Source organism: Oncorhynchus kisutch, unplaced genomic scaffold (genome assembly GCF_002021735.2).
Source record: "Oncorhynchus kisutch isolate 150728-3 unplaced genomic scaffold, Okis_V2 scaffold795, whole genome shotgun sequence".
Classification (NCBI taxonomy): domain Eukaryota; kingdom Metazoa; phylum Chordata; class Actinopteri; order Salmoniformes; family Salmonidae; genus Oncorhynchus; species Oncorhynchus kisutch.
In genome coordinates this window covers 38,966-57,889 of record NW_022262740.1, presented here as the reverse complement: position 1 = coordinate 57,889, position 18,924 = coordinate 38,966, and the positions used below count along the sequence as shown (strand labels likewise).

Genomic DNA, 18,924 nt, shown 5'->3' with positions numbered 1-18,924 from the left:
CATGGTAGTAGGTGCCAGGGGTACCTGTTTATGTCAAGAACTGCAACGCTGCTGGGTTTTTACGCTCAACAGTTTCCCGTGTGTATCAAGAATGGTCCACCACTCAAAAGACATACAGCCAACTTGACACAACTGTGGGAAGCATTGGAGTCAACATGGGCCAGCATTGTACACTTCAGTACATTAATAATATTGGTACTGTGTTCTTGCCGTAACCTGTAAAGCTGGCGCAGCCTGCGAGGCAGTGGGAGGTGTAGGTGATGCCGTTGTCTGAACACACAGGGTCCCACTCCCCAGCCAAGCAGTAGCAGTCTCTGTTACACTCTGACAACAGGCTGCCATCGTACACCAGGGGACCTGGGGGACAGAGAAAATGGCTGGTAATAATGATGTTTAAATAATTGTTGCTGAACTATCATTGACACAGGCACAGTGACAAAACAGCCAGGAATCCTGGCTCTGTAACAACCATACTGTATATTCCCACAAGAGGGAGCCCTGGCACAAGCCCATGTGTGTTTTGGTCTAGCTCTCCCTCATATTCCACTGATCAAAACGTTTGTTTTTATCAACCCACCAACCAACCAATCAGATGTCATATTTACTCGTTGTAGGACACGGACAGACCAGCCACCTGAACGTTGTCACACTTAGTGCCAGACTGCAGAGGGAGGAGGAGGTAGGCCATGAAGGAGGTGACGAAAGACAGCTGGGCTCCAGACACAACGCCAAGCTTATACCTCTTCATCAGTAGACCTCCCAGGAATATCCCCACTGCACCCACAGGCAGGTTCAACTCACCTGGAAAAGTTATACTCACACGTCTTTAGTGCTACCAGTGTGCTGGAGTTTCATTTCCACTCATGTTCAACAAACCTACAGGGGATGGGAGAGAACAAAAAAAGTGTATTTAATGCCATTCAACATCAGTGCTGACAGGAGGGAACATTTCAGTTGGAGCATGTCCAGGTTTCTATGGCTTCGTTGAGACAGGCAGCCCAATTCAGTCATTGTTTTGAGTAATTGTTGTAACTTTAATGTGTTCCAGTTTAAGTTAATTCATTGAGCTGTAATTAAAGATATTTCTTTACAGTTGTTTACATATGTAATTGTATTGGTTAGTATTGAATTACGCTTTTGACTGCAAGTTCCAGAATGCCTTGCGACAGGAACGAGAGTGAGAAAGCGCCAGTTATGTGCAGGTGCAAAGTGATTAAGCTGACCTTTCCGCTAGCATCTTACCTGCATTGCTCTGTAGAATCTAAAGTTCTTAAATGTAACTTGAACAAGTAATATTACTAAAATATGCGTTCATATCCACCCGGAAGTCCCGAGTCATTACTTTGAAGACAGTTATTCTAAAAGTAATTGCTCTTTTGACCAATCAGATATGCTCTGAAAAATAGCTGATGCGAAAATATCTAACGTGATAATTTCCCATCATTATTGAACAGGCTAGTGGGTCTCCAGTTGTCTATATAAAGAGTATCCTTATTAAGTTTGGGAATCAAAGTAATTACACCTTGTTTTAAGGATGCCAGGAACTCCCCATTTTCTATTGATTCTTGAAACATAGCAAGAATGAAAGGAATCAATTTATCATTGAATGCTTTATAAAACTCGCTTATTAAACCATCATTTCCAGGGGACCTATTGTCCTTAAGGCTTTTAATACAGTCTTTTATCTCAATTTCAGATAACTCATCATCACAAAAATCCCTGAAATCATTATCTATCTTAGCAATGTTTGCAACACGTCATGCTCTTATCAACTGAGCTACGAAGGAGCACGTCGAAGTCACTAGAATGATGACAAGCCATTTTAACGGATTCTAAAGGGAATCAGAATTCCAAACTAATTTCTATGGCAACACAGTTGTCAATTTTGTAAACAATCATTTTCGAACGTGTGTTGCCAAGAGACATCTAACTGACGTTCTATGGAACGTTTTCTGTGCGAAAACAAAAATTTTGCTGCTGACAACAAACTTGTTTGATTTTTGAGACCTGAGAACAATCGACTGGAAAATGCCTGGGTGCTTTTCAAGACTGGCGGAGAGAGTGCATGGACGTCGGCGGCCTACTGCGTCGACAGGTTGTTCAAATTCATTTGTGGCTTGTTTTTCTTGTCTTTTTCTGTTTTGCAGGGTTCGTGATCGTCGACAGCGACAGCGACTTCGAAGAGGGTATGTGGAGTTTACAACTCTTCTTTGACTACATTTAACAATGTCATTATAATTTGCGAAATGTTGTTGTGTATTTCTATCATTCAGACTTGGCAAAAATGCTTGTGCTCGAGATGTTGTAGCTTGCTAGGTAACATTAACTTTAGTAACTGTTGCTAAGCAATCAACTTTTGCTACCTAGCTAGCTAGTATTAGAAATCATGCAATTTTTTTTAATGTCCTAACAATAGTTTATTTTATATTCCAATGTTCCTAATTTTAGAAACAACTGTCCTGGATGAGGTCCAGTTGGATGTGCCATTGGATGATGTGCCAGATGTTCCACAGCTGCCAGTCCTCCTTGATGTCCAGAATGCTGCTATCATCCTTGAGGATGTGCCAGATGTGCAGACTATCCTTGAGGTACAATTTTCTGAAAGTTTGGGGTTTTATGTTTGAAAAATATCCCAGATATTCAAGTTGTGTCTCTTTAACATGAAACAAATCTCTTGTCTGCTTTCTGCTTTAGGAGGCCACTGGCATTTGGCAGTTGATTCTGATTAGGTTCAGCCCCCAGTACTGTGGGCCTGTTGTGATCAGGGTAAGAGACCCCCCCCCCCCCCACACACACACACAGTCACCACATCACTGTTACAATGTTTACTGTTTCCAACATGAATGTATTGTAATGTGCCTTCCCTAGACCCTGCTTGGTTCCACCCTGAGCAGGAACCATCTGTTTGTGGCGGGAAAGGTCCTCCTGGGCGGCCTTGTTCAGGCCAACCACATGGTAACTCACTAACTCCTTCTCTTTCAAGGGAAAGAGAGCGTCCCTGAGGGGAAATGTGTTCTGTTCACTAAGATGCTCTTTTCTTTGTCATAGGACGAGGCCAAATTCATCCGTACCTATAATGACTTTGTGGACTACCTGAGTGACCCCTCCAAGCGGAATGACATTGAGAGGGAGCTGGCTGAGGCAAAGGTGAGTTCATTAACTCTTTCAAGTCTCACTGAGTTCTTCCACATGCATGTCTTTTATACATCACAGTAGCTGATCTATATGAAATCATTCCTATTTTCTCCAAACGTGTTTTCTTGTCCTAGATCCATCATGTGAACATGATAGATGTCCTCTTTGAGCTGGTGCTGTTTGGGATGATGACAGCTCAGAAGTCCCTGATGGTGGTAAGTAGCATCTCACTGGAACATGTTTTGATATCGCTCTATTAGCAGTTTCACTTAAATTCCTCATCTCTTCTCTCCTCTTTTCTCCTCCTTTGTTTCCTTTAGCACCCTGGTGGGTTCGTGGAGCGTCTGTATGCTCTCCTGTACTCCTTCCTGCCCACTGCTGCCAACATGGAGCCAGAGGCTGATAGAATCCTACTGCTGCTCAATGTAAGAGTCAAGAGGTTACTTCCTGTTTACTTCCATATTCTTAGTGTACTTCCTTTTGACTTCCTTATTCATGGTTAACCAGGTTTCAATGCCATTTTAGGGGGAGTATTTCTAATTGTCTCTCTCCTCTTGATAAGCTAGTACCTCAGAGCCATTTTCTATGTGTTGTGTGGTGTTCTCTTCAGGGCGGACTGATGGCTCTGCTAGATGACATGTTTGGCCAGCAGCTGGCCTGGTACTTTAACCCAGAGTCTCTGGTCACTGAGCTCTCCAACCTCCTGGAGTACCACTTGGAGAACCTCATGGCCAGCATGTAGTCCTACTGCAGGGACCATACTCCTTTCTCCTTCTCTCTCTCTTTTGAAGGAATTGAGGACTTGAAGTGCTTTGTTGAACCCTGATTAGTTAACACCCATGAATTTAATGTATTCTCTTGTTTTCTCTCTCCACAGGATTCTTGTGACACTTTGCCACCCAACAGGGATCTAGACACCAATGCACTACATTACTTTGCACTGAATTTGACATTTTAAAATAAAATAAGTTGTAGTTCAAAAACATTTTTGTTTCTGTCTTTTCATCTATTTGATTTATGACCATTTCCTCTTCCTGGAGGTATAATGCATATATTAGAATATTACATGAACAATGATGCTTTATTATCTGCATATGGAAATAAAAAACAATGTTTAGATGATTTACAGATACTATAGGCCCACACTTATATGGTTTTGTACTGTGATAATGTACTATTTAAAAACATGTAGGACGACATACACTGAGTGCACAAAACATTAGGAACATCTTCTTAATATTGAGTTGCACACCCTTTTTCCCTCAGACCAGCCTCATTTCGTCTGGGCATGGACTCTACAAGCTGCCCTAAGTGTTCCACAAGGATGCTGGCCCATGTTGTGTCAAGTTGGCTGGACGTCCTTTGGGTGGTGGACCATTCTTGATACACATGGGAAACTGTTGAGCATGAAAAAAACAGCAGTGTTGCAGTTCTTGACACACTTAACCCGGTGCGCCTGGCACCTACTACCATACCCCGTTCAAAGACAGTTAAATCTTTTCTCTTGCTAAATCACCCTCTGAATGACACACACAATCCATGTCTCAATTTTCTCAAGGTTTTAAAATATTTCTTTAACTCCCCTTCATCTACTCTGACTGAAGTGGATTCAACAAGTGACATCAATAAGGGGTCATAGCTTTCACTTGGTCAGTCTATGTCATGGAAAGAGCAGGTGTCCTCAATGTTTTGTATTATCAGTGTGTGTAGTAACCTGGTACAGTATAAAGTATACCACTAGAGGGGATAATTGCTTCAGTCTTGAATGTTACTTCTCACTATCCCTACATTAACAGTCTGCCATTGTAGACTCCGGTAACTTCAGTATCTTAGTTTTTTTATATTTTCCATTAATGTCTGAACCATTTACCATCTTTCCCACTGAAACCAGTAAATCAGACTGTTAAACAGCCACCACTAACATTGATTGGCTGCTGCCAACACACTGACTCAACTCCAGCCACTTTAATAATGGGAATTGATGGAAAATATATCACTAGCCACTTTAAACAATGCTACTTAATATAATGTTTACATACCCCACATGATTAATCTCATATGTATATGTATATACTGTACTCTATATCATCTACTGCATCTTTATGTAATACATGTATCACTAGCCACTTTAAACTATGCCACTTTGTTTACATACCCTACATTACTCATCTCATATATATATACTGTACTCGATACCATCTACTGCATCTTGCCTATGCCGTTCTGTAACATCACTCATTCATATATCTTTATGTACACATTCTTATCCCTTTACACTTGTGTGTATAAGGTAGTAGTTTTGGAATTGTTAGGTTAGATTACTCGTTGGTTATTACTGCATTGTCGGAACTAGAAGCACAAGCATTTCGCTACACACGCATTAACATCAATAACCATGTGTATGTGACAAATACATTTGATTTGATTTGTTAGTGTTCATGTGAGAGAGGGTGTAGTAGTGCATACTGACCATTAGTTGGATCATAGTGTGGGTGGTGGAGTTTATGCAGGAACACAGAGGGTAGAGGCATTCTCCATCACAGTAGAAGGCAGAGTAACCCGTAGGAGCCAATACCCAGTCATAATGGAGAGAAATACCATAGAAATCAAAAGACAAGATGAATGACTAGAATAGACTCTTTCAATGAGAAATACATGATAAAGAATGCAAAGAACATACTCTATAATGCACATCCTACACAAATGCCTTGCTTCCCTAAAAATACTGTGTGTTACAGCAGATAACGTAGTACAATGTTAGCTCATGATTATCTATTCAGTACAATGAGTAGTTAAGAGAGATAGAATCTCACCTTCCAGCCTTGTTCACTGAATCTCACAGATATCTCACATGTCTCTTACAAGCCTGACGCCCACTGTTGACATGGCTGTGATCTGAAAGGGACCAAAAAATATGTTATGAACCAGGAAAGACTAATGTACACTTTGGATGCATTGGATTTGAAATTAAATGTAAATGCAACTTAAGCAATTTTGTAATTGGGATGAACTATCCCTTTAAACTGTATAAAACAAGTTTAACTACAAGACGAAAAACCAGTGTTGTCCCCTGACCTTGTATGTATACTGGGCAAGGGCAGGTCGTATTTGGGCTTCTTCTTATTGGGGGTTGGGTTTCAGGGCGCGTGGGGGGCGACAGGGGGCCTGGCTGGCCCTGAAGAAGTTGTTTAGATGAGTTCTTGAAGTCTTATATCTATATTTTGGAATGTTGGATGTTGATTTCGGGAGGCTTCCATCATGGAAAAGGGACCAGACCACTTTTTTTGTTAGTTAACCTAAACGAATCACCACCCTCGACAGAATAACAACAGTTGACTGCTATTTAAGTAGTGATTTGACTGTCAAATCCATGTATTGGTGTGTGGCCATTGACTTTTATGGAGAGACCGCCCCAAATTTTCTGTGCCATTTCCTGGGCATTTCATTAACTCCGTTCTAAGTTCTGCGCATCCCAGCGCTTGGAAAAATCTATGGTACAAAACACAATATATTGATCTTGAAAGAGTTGCGTAACGGGCTGCAGGGAGGTCAGGCGCAGGATAGCAGAACTGGGTATTAACCGGAGCAGTTTAATGAGGAAAAAACCAAAGGCACCCAGAACAACAGAATATGGGTTGAAATAACCCGTCGCAAACCAGTCTGAAGTGCACATACACTTTACAACAAACAATTCCACACACAGACATGGGGGGAACAGAGGGTTATATACACGTCAAGTATTGAGGGAATGTAAACCAGGTGTTTGGGAAAACAAGACAAAACACATGGAAAATGAAAGGTGGATCGACAATGGCTAGAAGACCGGTGACGTCGACCGCCGAACGCAGCCCGAACAAGGAGAGGAACCGACTTCGGGGGAAGTCGTGACAGATCTGTTTAAAACAATCAATCTTGTCATCGTGATCTGAGGTTAACATTTTGTGTAATTCCACTAAGTTTTATAGGGTGAAAATGCAAGCTTGTGTAAGGTAGTAACACAAACTGTCCGCATTAGGGAAATTTGCGCAATATACAATTTACTATGGCAAAGAAATTCAACATGTCAATTTAAGAATATTGTATTCTTTGCCTACTCAAAGTATTACCAAAAGTACATATATTTAAAGGGACATAACACTGAGACCCCTGGACATGGGTGGGGGAATATTTGTGTGATGACCTAAAATAGGGGCAGAAGCTCACCAGCACCAGCAGTCTCTCCAACCACCCCTGAACGTCAGAGTCATTTAACCATTTAGAGAGTTGAACAAATCCCTGGCACTCTAGACTAGAGCCTCCATAGTCTATGCAGCAACCTGAACATTTCACGTGCCTACCTTTAGGTTTCTCTCAGTACAGTCCATTGTACTGGCCTGTGTGATGTGTAGTAGTTTGATGCATCTTATTACTTTGTTTGTTTGTCACCCGAAAATTCAGTCTCAGCCAATGATTGTTAATATCCTCAATTCCTTACCTGACCCTTACAGACGCAGATACCTGACCTGAAGACATTCAAACAGCACTTTGAGAGCAAGCATCCAAAGTCCCCAATGCCACCAGAGCTGGTTGATGTTGAGACTTAAAACGATGACACACACAATGGACCTACAGCTGGTGTAAGATGCAGTATACAGTGGGAAGAAATAGTAAGTGAACCCTTTGGAAATACCTGGATTTCTTTTATTTTTGTATTCTTTTATTTTATACTTAGTTTTTAAATTACTTAGTTTTTATTGTAGGAACACAAAGTACAAATAAAGCCAAATAAAAGAACAACAACAAGAAAAGATCTGGCAGTTACAGTGCACTTCATACCTTCATCATCATACCATCATATTAGTTACATTGACATATTTGAATTAGACCTTTTCCAAGTACGAAACCCATTTTTTCCAGTATTCTTGACCTCTCTCCTGTTGAGTTCTTAAGGCAAAGGTCATACGCTCCGTGTGGTGTATTTCTTCTACAATGTCTATCCATTGTGTCACTGTGGGAGGGTCTTTTTGTAGCCATTTCCTAGTGATAGCCTTTTTACTGGCTGCCAGTTGGACCTTCAAGAGGTACTTTTCTCTATTGTGTAAGTTATCAGGTATTTCACCCATGTACAAAGAAATGAATGTTTGTTCTATGTCAAATCCCATTATTTTTCCAATGTTAGATCTTATTTGTTAGATCTTATTTCTCCCCAGTAAGTTTCGATTGCGGGGCAAGTCCAAAAGATATGAGAGTGGTCCGCCCTCAATAGACCGCATTCTCTCCAACAAGGGTGTTGTGAGCCAGTCTGTTTTAATTTCAGTTTAGGTGTTATGAAGAAACGTATAACATTCTTCCAACAGAATTCTCTCCATGACCTTGAGTTGGTGGAGCTTTGTTGAGTCTCTAATATATTCAACCATGTTTCATCAGTTATTTCAATGTTAAGTTCCTCCTCCCATTTCTTTTTAAAATAGTTTGTAGAATGTTTCTTTGAGGATTGAATACCCAAGTAGAGATTTGAAATAGTTTTTTCGTTACTCCCCAAGTTGTATGCGTTAGTGAATACTTGGATTAATTTTGGAGGTGCTCGAGGGTCAGTCACTTTTATCTCCCTTACGAAATAGTGTTGTACTTGTAGGTATCTGTAAAAATCTTGTTTATCCAAGCCATGTTTTTTACTTAGGTCCTGGAAGTTATCTAGGTTCCCATTCCTTACAATTGTACTGAATGACATGATGCCTTTCTGCGTCCATTGTTTAAACCTGCTGTCCTGAGTTGCAGGGATGAAGCTGGGGTCGTATGCGGGCCAATTCAGCAGTTTGATCTCTCTGTCTAAATGATTTTGCTTAACTACCCTAAACCATGTCTTCAGAGAGAAATTAATCCACTGATTTTGTCTATTGTATATTTCTTTTACCATGTCCTTATTTCCCAGTACTGACTGTATGGGTATCTCTGTCAGCGTAGTCTCGATGTCTTTCCATTTGGATTCGTATTCTGAATTGCACCAACACACCAGGGGTCTCAATTGGGCTGACACATAATAATCTTTTAGGTTTGGTAAGGCCATACCCCCACAGTTTTTTGGTAACTGTAATGTTGTATATCTAGTTCTTGGTCTCTTACTGTTCCGTTTATCCCATTCCCTAAACTGTTTAGGTGGGATTTCTATGGGCAGTGATTGGAACAAATACAGTAACCTCGGCAGGATGTTCATTTTGATTGTTTCAATTCTACTACTAAGATCTAAGGGAAGTGAATTCCACCTGTCTAGGTCATCATATATTTTCTTGTTAATGTGATCGTAATTCATACAATAAAGTTTGGGTATATCTTTTGGTAAATTTACTCCCAGATATATAATGGATGAAGAGGTCCAGGTGAAGTTATACCTACTCTTCAGATCTTCCTGTGGGGTATAATTATATACTAGGGCTTGGGTCTTGTGTACGTAAAGCACATACCCTGAATATGTTCCAAATGTTGTAAAACATCCATCAATCTAGATACACTTGAGCCTGGGTCTTTAAGGAATAACAGAACGTCATCAGCATACATGCATATCTTATGTTCACTGCCTCTTATTGTTATTCCCTCTAAAGTTGGGTCCTGTCTTATTGCCTGTGCTAATGGTTCTAGGTACAAGGAGAAGAGCGTGGGTGTATATGGTATCCCATCTAAAGATAAGGTTACTTATCTTGAAATTGTTATATGCAAGGATGAAAAACAATTGAACTTTAACTCCATTGAGAAAACAAAGAACAAATTGAACCTCTTGTTGATGAGAGATATTTCGTTATACGGTCGGGTATTATTATCCAAAGCTGAAGGGTTATCCAGGCCGGTTTATGTCTCGTTATCACTTGACTTACACCCTAAAATTGTAAAGGACTTAGATAAGATTATTTACAGTTTTATTTGATGTGATATCCACAAAAATGATGTGGATATATTGAAGCAACATCTCAAGACATCAGTCAGGAAGTTAAGGCTTGGTCGCAAGTGGGTATTCCAAATGGACAATAACCCCAAGCATACTTCAATAACCCCAAGTTGTGGGAAAATGACTTAAGGACAACAAAGTCAAGGTATTGGAGTGGCCATCACAAAGCCCTGATCTCAATCCTATAGAACATTTGTGGGCAGAACTGAAAAGGCGTGTGTGAGCAAGGAGGCCTACAAACCTGACTCAGTTACACCAGCTCTGTCAGGAGGAATGGGCCAAAATTCAGTCAACGTATTGTGGGAAGATTGTGGAAGTCCACCCGAAACATTTGACCCAAGTTAAACAATTTAAAGGCAATGCTACCAAATACTAATTTAGTGTATGTAAACTTCTGACCCACTGGGAATGTGATGAAAGAAATAAAAGCTGAAATAAATCATTCTCTCTACTATTATTGTGACATTTCACATTCTTAAAATAAAGTGATGATTCTAACTGACCTAAGACAGGGATTTTTTTACGAGGATTAAATGTCAGGAATTGTGAAAAAACTGAGTTTAAATGTATTTGGTTAAGGTGTATGTAAACATCAGACTTCAACTGTACATAGAAGTGCACACTATTCTTATTGTTTTTTAATGTATCTTAAAAGTAAAAGTAATATAGTCAACTATACAACTTCTACTACTACTACACTTTATATCATCCAATAATATATAATGAAAAACACTCAACATGAAGAATTTATGCAATTATGTTAATTTCAAATATTTATTTTGAAATATAGATTAGGTCCTCTTCTTTTTATAGCAGGAAGTAAAAGGACTGGACAAGGCTTTGCCTATAGCTGAAAACATCCTGGAAATGAGCGAACGCTTCCTTGGTTTCTTCTTGGTGGAGCATACACTCTCTGTTCGGCAGGATTGTTGATCATGGAAAATTGCTGGGGAAAAATGTAAACATAACATTTTCTTTAACTGATCCTAGTTAGTGTGAATAATTAGTATTGCATTATTATTATTTAAATTGTAATATTCTACATCATTTACAAATGTAGGGCGGCAGGTAGCCTAGCAGTCTCAATCCGCCTATTTAACACAGAAGTGTTACATAGGCCCCCCCAGGGCTTAGTCTGTTTAGTGCCAGAAAGAAGGGGATAAAAACATGCAAAAATATATATACATATAAATATATATATATATTAGTAAACAGGAAGTTATATATATATAAATAAATATATATATATATTAGTAAACAGGAAGTTATATACATATAAATAAATATATATATATATTCGTCAACTTTGTTATATCTCTCAGATTTAGGACAGACACTTTCCATGTAGTGAATATGTTATTCAATGCATTTGTATCGGCTATTAGCAGTAAGGACGATACAAACCCCTCGGCCTAGACAGGGCTTAGACTCTTGTGGATTAAAAAGCATGATCATTACAAAGGTGCATCTAGTGCTGTGGACAATAAAAAGGCCACGCTAAAATGTGCAGTTTTGTCACACCACACAACGCCACAGATGTCTCAGAGACAGAGACTGAGAAAAATAGGAGCAAGGAAAAACGCTGGTTGACTTGTTTTGAGGGAGCGTGCAATTGGCATGCTGACTGCAGGAATGTCCACCAGAGCTGTGGCCAGAGAATTGAATGTTTATTTCTTTACCATAAGCCGCCTTCAATGTCGTTTTAGAGAATTTGGCAGTATGCCCAACCGGCCTCACAACCACAGACCAAGTATATGGCGTTGTGTTGGCTGTAAGGGTTATGGTGTGGGCAGGCATAATCTACGGACAACGAACACAATTGCATTTTATCAATGGCAATTTGAATGCACAGAGATACCGTCACGAGATCCTTGGGCCCATTGTCGTGCCATTCATCCACCGCCATCACCTCATGTTTCAGCATGGTAATGCATGGCCCCATGTCGAAAGGCCTGCATACTCACCAGACATGTCATCCATTTAGCATGTTTGTGATGCTCTGGATTGACTTGTACAACAGCGTGTTCCAGTTCTCACCAATATTCAACAACTTCACACAGCTATTGAAGAGGAGTGGGACAACATTCCATAGGCCACAATCAACAGCCTGATCAACTCTATGCGAAGGAGAAGTGTCACGCTGCATGAGGCAAATGGTGGTCACACCAGATACTGACAGGTTTTCTGATCCACGCCCCTACCTTTTTTTAAGGTATCTGTGACGAACAGATGCATATCTGTATTCCCAGTCATGTGAAATCCATAGATAAGGGCCTAATGAACGTATTTCAATTGACTGATTTCCATATATGAACTGTAACTCAATAAAATCTTTTAAATTGTTGCATGTTGCGTTTATATTTTTGTTCAGTACACATTTGAGTGTATTGACTTACCTGTTTCACTGACGGCAGGGGTCTGGTTCTGGGAAGGTGTTGGAGTGCAGTGGTTCTTCTTGTTGACCTTCTTTGTACACTGGGTAACAAACAGTCATTTATACAGTAGGAGAAATTGCACACAAAGGGTAACAGTGTTTACCATCATACTGTACATATAATGAATACAAATAATCTTAAAAATGTGTATTTTGATGACATATGTACCTTTGGGTTGAGTCCACAGAGAGCGCTGAATCTTCCTCTCTTCTTTTCCTTTCTACAAGTAAGCCCAGAATGACCTACCTCGTCACTGCCAAGTACATTGTGTGATGACAACTGTGTCATGGAGGGAGGTGAAGAGCTAGCCTCATTGCATTTAGCTAGTAGTTCCCTAGTTAATGATTTGACCAGGGCATCGTCAAATGCATAATCCGTTGACTTCATTGCAACCTGGAGCATCTTCTCTGACCCAAATTCTTGAAGAAGCCCCTTGTAGACAGCCTTGAAAATCTTTTTGATTTTCAGATTCTGGGGGTAGGCTTGAGTTGGTTCAAGGCCTGAGGTGCCACAGAACTCAGACAGAATCCTCTTTGTGAGAACTCTTGATGTTTCAGCAATGTCAGAGGATTCCAGTAATGTGAAAGGGGTGATCATTGACAGCAATCTAACAATCAGTAAAAGTACCAAAGAGGTGTCGTCATTGCTAGTGGAGTCAAATGATGCATGTGTATCAGAGTCCATGGCTGATGGAGTTGATGGATGCACAGAGACACTAGACATCTCCAGATCTTTGTTGTCCATCTTGGATTCCACCTCTCCTAAAACTTGAATATCCACAGTTCCACCATTGTGTGTGCTGCTGCCAGACAGAGAGGGTCTAGCCAATGATTTGGAACTAGACTGACGGCTAGTGGTCATGAGAGCCGGTCTGTCAGAGTCAAGTGTTCCAGCATCAGTTGGGGACAACCCATTGATTATGTTAATCAACTCTAATAATTATTCTGATGAATTGGAGGCCACAGAACAGGTATCCATGACCTGATCGACCATTATATTGGTGAAAAGGCTCTTTGTGTCAAAGTAAACCTGTGAGGAACTAACGGAGATGGCAGAAGAGCTCGGCATAAGCCAACTTGTTTCCTGCAGAGAATCATCAGAGATGATAGTTTGGCAGAAATCGGATCCTTGTGATGGTGGAGGAAGCCAGAAGACAATCTGCTGTAGCAGACGTTTTATTGACTCCGTAGCAAAGGAGTATACAAGGTCAGATGGAAACTCCCTGGATTCTTCAGAAGAATTCAATCCTGTCTTCAGCTTCAAAAGAATAGAGTCAGACATGCTCTTGCCAGCTGGCACAAAATGAGCCTGGGGGGTATTGTGACTTTTTATGAGGTCATAAACTTGAGTTGAGGAGTCACTCATATCAATGACCGAACTCCTAATGATAGGACAATAGATTTCAACAGGCCACTCATTGGGGACTGGAGTGCCTGGAAGAGAATTTGTAAAATCACTCTGGGACCCTCTGGTCATGGCAGAGGTGATGGACAGGGAGGACTTTGAGGAGGATGGCCGGTGTATCTCGTGTCCATCAGTTCTCACCATGTCAACATCCTCCAACATGGAGCCCACGATGGAACGAGTCAAGAGGCCTTTCTCTGAGGTGCTCATCCTCTCTGACATAGACACTCTCCTCTGGATTGTCATCAGAGTCTGACTAATTAAGGCTTTGGAATAATTTACCATGCTTATCTGGCTGCCTTCATGTTCACTGTAAGTCATTTGTGTAGAAGTAGCTGTTCTGCATATTGGATTCGGCATGTTTGGGGGCCTCAACCACATTGTTTAGGAGGACCGGTTGTTGCTGGGCAAAAAAATCCTTGACCTTGATGAACACATTGTTGAACAGGTTTACAGTGCCTGGCCAAATGATCTTTCCTTTCACATTGGCCCCGTTCTGAACACTGACAGGAAGGGTTGAAGCTGACAGGGATCTCTCTAACTGGCCAGACACTGAAGCATCAGACATTTTAGTGATCTGGGTGAAGCTATTAAGGTCTTTAGTGATGCTTATGATGATGTTGGATGCTGCAGAATTGGTGTGCAGAGAAGAGGTGAACAAAGGTGGAGTTCCACTCTTCTGAAGGATTTTGACATCTCTATCATCACCATCGTTACTGGACTCTGCACAAATGTCTGCACTTCTACCATCAAGGCTGGTATTTACAATGCCAATTAACCCTGATTGAAGGATCCCACCAGCCATATGTGAGGCTTTCGTTTGAAACTCATCAGTACATAGTTTGTCAAAGGCTGTGGATTTAAGACTTCTAGAGGATGCCTCCTCCTCATCATTGTTGATCTCACCATGCAAATTGTCCTGTGTATTGACAGCATAGTCATCAACAGATAAATATGATTTGGAGGCGGCAAGGACGTCAATCTGAGAAACAACGGCATCCAAAAGCTTGGACAGGTCTTCTGTATCTCCTTTTAGGCTAGAGAGGCATTCCTCCATGGATTCCTCAGAGTGATACACAGTGAGGATCTGACTAATGTGTCCAGCAACTAGTGTCCAGCAATGTAGATGCTTCAGAGTCTCCCAGTAAGCTGTTTGTAAAGGGGTTGACAGATCTCAGAGCTTCGCTCACTGCCTTTCTAGCCTTTGTCTGGAAAGACAAACTGGAGAGTTTCTTCATATTTATAACTGGAAGACTCTGGGTAGATTCACTGTTGGTGGTGCTGTCCTGCAGACCAAGTGGAAAAGTGAGATGGGAGAGACATTGTTCACTGTCTAACAACTCAGATGGTGAGGGGGAACAAGAACTGGTGAAATCATTCAAGTCAGACATGATGCCATCCACAAATAGAATGGCCTCCAGAGACTCTTCAGAATCACACTCTCCAACAGAAGATGAGAACTCCTCTATCACCTCAGTCTTATACAAGACAAGAACCTGGCTGGCAATCGCTTTTGTGGTGTCAAGGAGGACTTGGTCTTGCAAATACTTGTTGAGAGCCAAGAGAGGTTTTGGGGTCTCACTTTGTCCTTTTTGTTCATTCATAGATGAGGGGGTTATTAAAAGTGGTTTACAAGAAATGGAGTCCGATGTGTCAGCCTCACCATTACTGGAATGACCGATGTCTAGGCACAAAGTTGTGAAATAATCTTTTGTGCTCTCCACAAATGTACTTCCGAGATACCCTTTTTCTGGACAGGTAAGAATCCTCTTCAGCGTATTTTTCATGTCGTAGTAACAGCCAACAGTGTAAGACCAGATCTTACTCTGATGGTTTTCAAGAAGGATCTGCTCACTCTGTGCAGGAGAGCAGGATGCCCTGATAGACTGGGTAAGATTGTCCATGTCTGAAACAAAGGTACTTACCAACTCAGAGGCCTCAGGGTCAATCATAAGGTTCTCTGATCTCACCTATCCGAGGAGTTGGACTAGATGATATAGTGCCAGAACAACATGATGTACAACCCCTGAATCTTTTAACAATCTCCCGGATCGATTCAGTGGCCTTGGTCTGAAACTCCTCAGTGAGTAGTCTGTCCATACTTTGTGTTGACAGACGAAGACTAGATTTGGCACCTTTGATATTGAGGTTGCTCTCTCCTTGTTTTAGCATCTCCTCAGGACTTTTACAAGCTTCAAGCATCTTCATATGGTCAGCAACAACACAAAGCAGTTCCCTCTTGTCGGGGTCATTTTCTTCCTTATTGCTGAAGTTCAAAACAGTGCCACTGAGGGCTGTCATGACCTGTCCTGTTAAATGTGTCATATCCACCTCAACACCATCCTCTCTGAGAACAACAATCTGCTCAACACTCTTAACATGAATATACATCTGAAGTATGTTGGAAACGCCAGACACCATCTCCTCAACAACCTTGGTTCTGGAGACACCACCACTGGCAAAAATAACAGGGGACATTCGGCCAGAGATGGGAGTTTGGATGGCCACAGAGATTATGGAATTGACCTTCTTTGACACTTCTCCAACAATAACCCGGGATAGACTTTGAGTGTCTACCTGGTCCTCTCTTTGGATACAGAGGACATTGTTCAGCGACTCTTTGAAGAAATCCTGGACACCAGTGAGGAGACTGTCCTCAGTAATCCCCAAAAAGTCCCTGAGTGGCTCAGATGATATCGACTCACCATCTCCCTGAGTATTTGGCAACACTGTCTGAGACCTTTGAGAATACAAAGCAAACAATACAGCATTCCATATTCAATAGTAGACACGGTAGTGACATTAATACATCATTCAGTAATCAGTTAAACTGGTCATTAAGAGTAAACTGTTATGCAGATAACAAAACATATTTTCACAAAATGGGTTATGAATAGTTAGGTGAAACCGGTTTCTTTAGGAATGACTGAACATACCCATTACGAGAGGAGCTTGATTTGGCAGTGCAAGACCTTGAGGATTTGCTGCTGCCTCTCTTGCGAACCTTCAGGTTTGTGCTAGAGGATCTCTCTGATTCTGTCAGAGACTTGCCGGATACTGGAGACACATGGCTGTATATCCGTACAAAACGGAAAATTGCAGGGATGATGACCTCCAGGATGGCCTCAGATACAAACCGCACAATCTCCAGGCACATCTCTGCAAGCAATGCCCTCATCACCTGTAGGACCGAAACAGTGTAGGTAGATTACTCATAGCCGGGCTCTGAAACCAAGCTCCTCGAAGAGATACCAACAATCTCACATATGTTCATGAGAATCATGAAAGTGGCATACATTGGAAAGCATGAAAAGCAGTAGGCTACTAAAAAGCTCTTTGAATGAAACTGTTTGTGATAATGTGGATGATACTGTAGATAGATAAAAGGTTTGTATCTAATATTCTTGAAACATCTATTAATATATCTATGAATCATTTTCAGGGTTAAGGGACTTACAGGGTCCATCCTGCCAATGCTTAACTGCCTCCATTGCCTATAGGAGATAATTAGATGTTTTTAGCACCAAAAAGCACACCAACACACATACAATTTATAAAATCCTCCAGATGACATTGCATTCAAATACTACAATAGAAGTTTGGACATACTCCTCAGTAAGTTTTTCCAGAAACCGGATGATAATCGGGTTGAAAGCATCCGGATCGATTGGCGGGAGGTCAAGAGCCCTGGTCTGACAGGCCCTGGAGACACACTCACTTAGGATCTTCTCATTAGATTGTCCCTGGTGAGATGTCCCCTGAACTGCCATCCCAGAGAATTCCACAGATGTAGAGGGACCTGTGTGCAAAGCAGCATTCACCAAGGTAAAGAAGTCAGAAAACATGTAACCTCCTGAGGCAAATATGTATTAGCCAACTTTGTGTACTTTGTGAAGTTAAGGAGCCAAGAAAGTATAACATGTGCACTCTGCTATTAGTCCTCTGCTCAATAGATGTCCATACTAAATTACATTTACATGCAAAAGGATTACATTCAGTGAAATTAGAGTTTAATTTATGACCTGCATCAGGGATCTGCTCCACTTTGTTTCTCTTGGTCCTCTTGGCCTAAAAAGACAATACAGTCAATGATATACACGTAGATACTGTATGAAGCCATTCCAATACAGCCCTTTGAGTAGAGCAAGGGTAAGACTGATTGCAGGGCTGTTCCCGACAAAAAAAAATCTTTGTCGACCGAGAGTCATCCTGTTCTAATGTTAAAATGTATTTTTCCATATCAGACACAGCCTATGTGTTTGAATACAATCACCTACATAGGCACTGAGCTTGGCTGATGCTTTAAGCACACTGTTTAATTAAATAATTAAGACACACAAATGACTCAAGAAAGAGCCCGATGGTGACACTGTATTAAAAGAAATGACAGCGAGTGCCTGTGTGACAGGTGCACGTTGTCTCGCTCTCCTCCCTACTGCAGCGAAAAGGCACCACATAACAGCAACTGTTTATTGTGCTGTCCATGCTGAAGACGCAATATCATTTCAGCCATTTAGTTTCTTCCTTACAGTTCTGGAAACGTCTTCTTTACAGTTCTGGAAACTTCTTCTTTACAGTTCTGGAAACTTTAGAGTGTTTTCTATCCTAATCTGACAATTATATGCCAGGTCATCTTATGCAGCACTCCATCACTCTCCTTCTTGGTCAAATAGCCCTTACACAGCCTGGAGATGTGTTGGGTAATTGTCCTGTTTAAAAACAAATGATAGTCCCACTAAACGCAAACCTGATGGGATGGCGTATCACTGCAGAATACTATGGTAGCCATGCTGGTTAAGTGTGCCTTGAATTCTAAATAAATCACAGACAGTGTCATCAGCAAAGCACCCCCACACCATCACACCTCCTCCATGCTTCATGGTGGGAACCACACATGCGGAGATCATCTGTACACCTACTCTCACAAAGAAATTTTTTGGAATTTGGACTCATCAGACCAAAGGACAGATTTCCACCAGTCTAATGTCCATTGCTCGTGTTTCTTGGCCCAAGCAAGTCTCTTCTTATTAT

General features: G+C 41.1%; 1 long non-coding RNA gene across 1 annotated transcript; it reads left to right on the top strand.

Annotated features, from left to right (window-relative positions):
• The first annotated feature begins 1,467 nt into the window (after positions 1–1,467).
• On the top strand, positions 1,468–2,768 carry LOC116362125 (uncharacterized). Its single transcript, XR_004207692.1, has 3 exons — positions 1,468–2,186; positions 2,449–2,588; positions 2,695–2,768. It is a non-coding gene; the product is annotated as an uncharacterized LOC116362125 (long non-coding RNA).
• Positions 2,769–18,924: the final 16,156 nt, after the last annotated feature.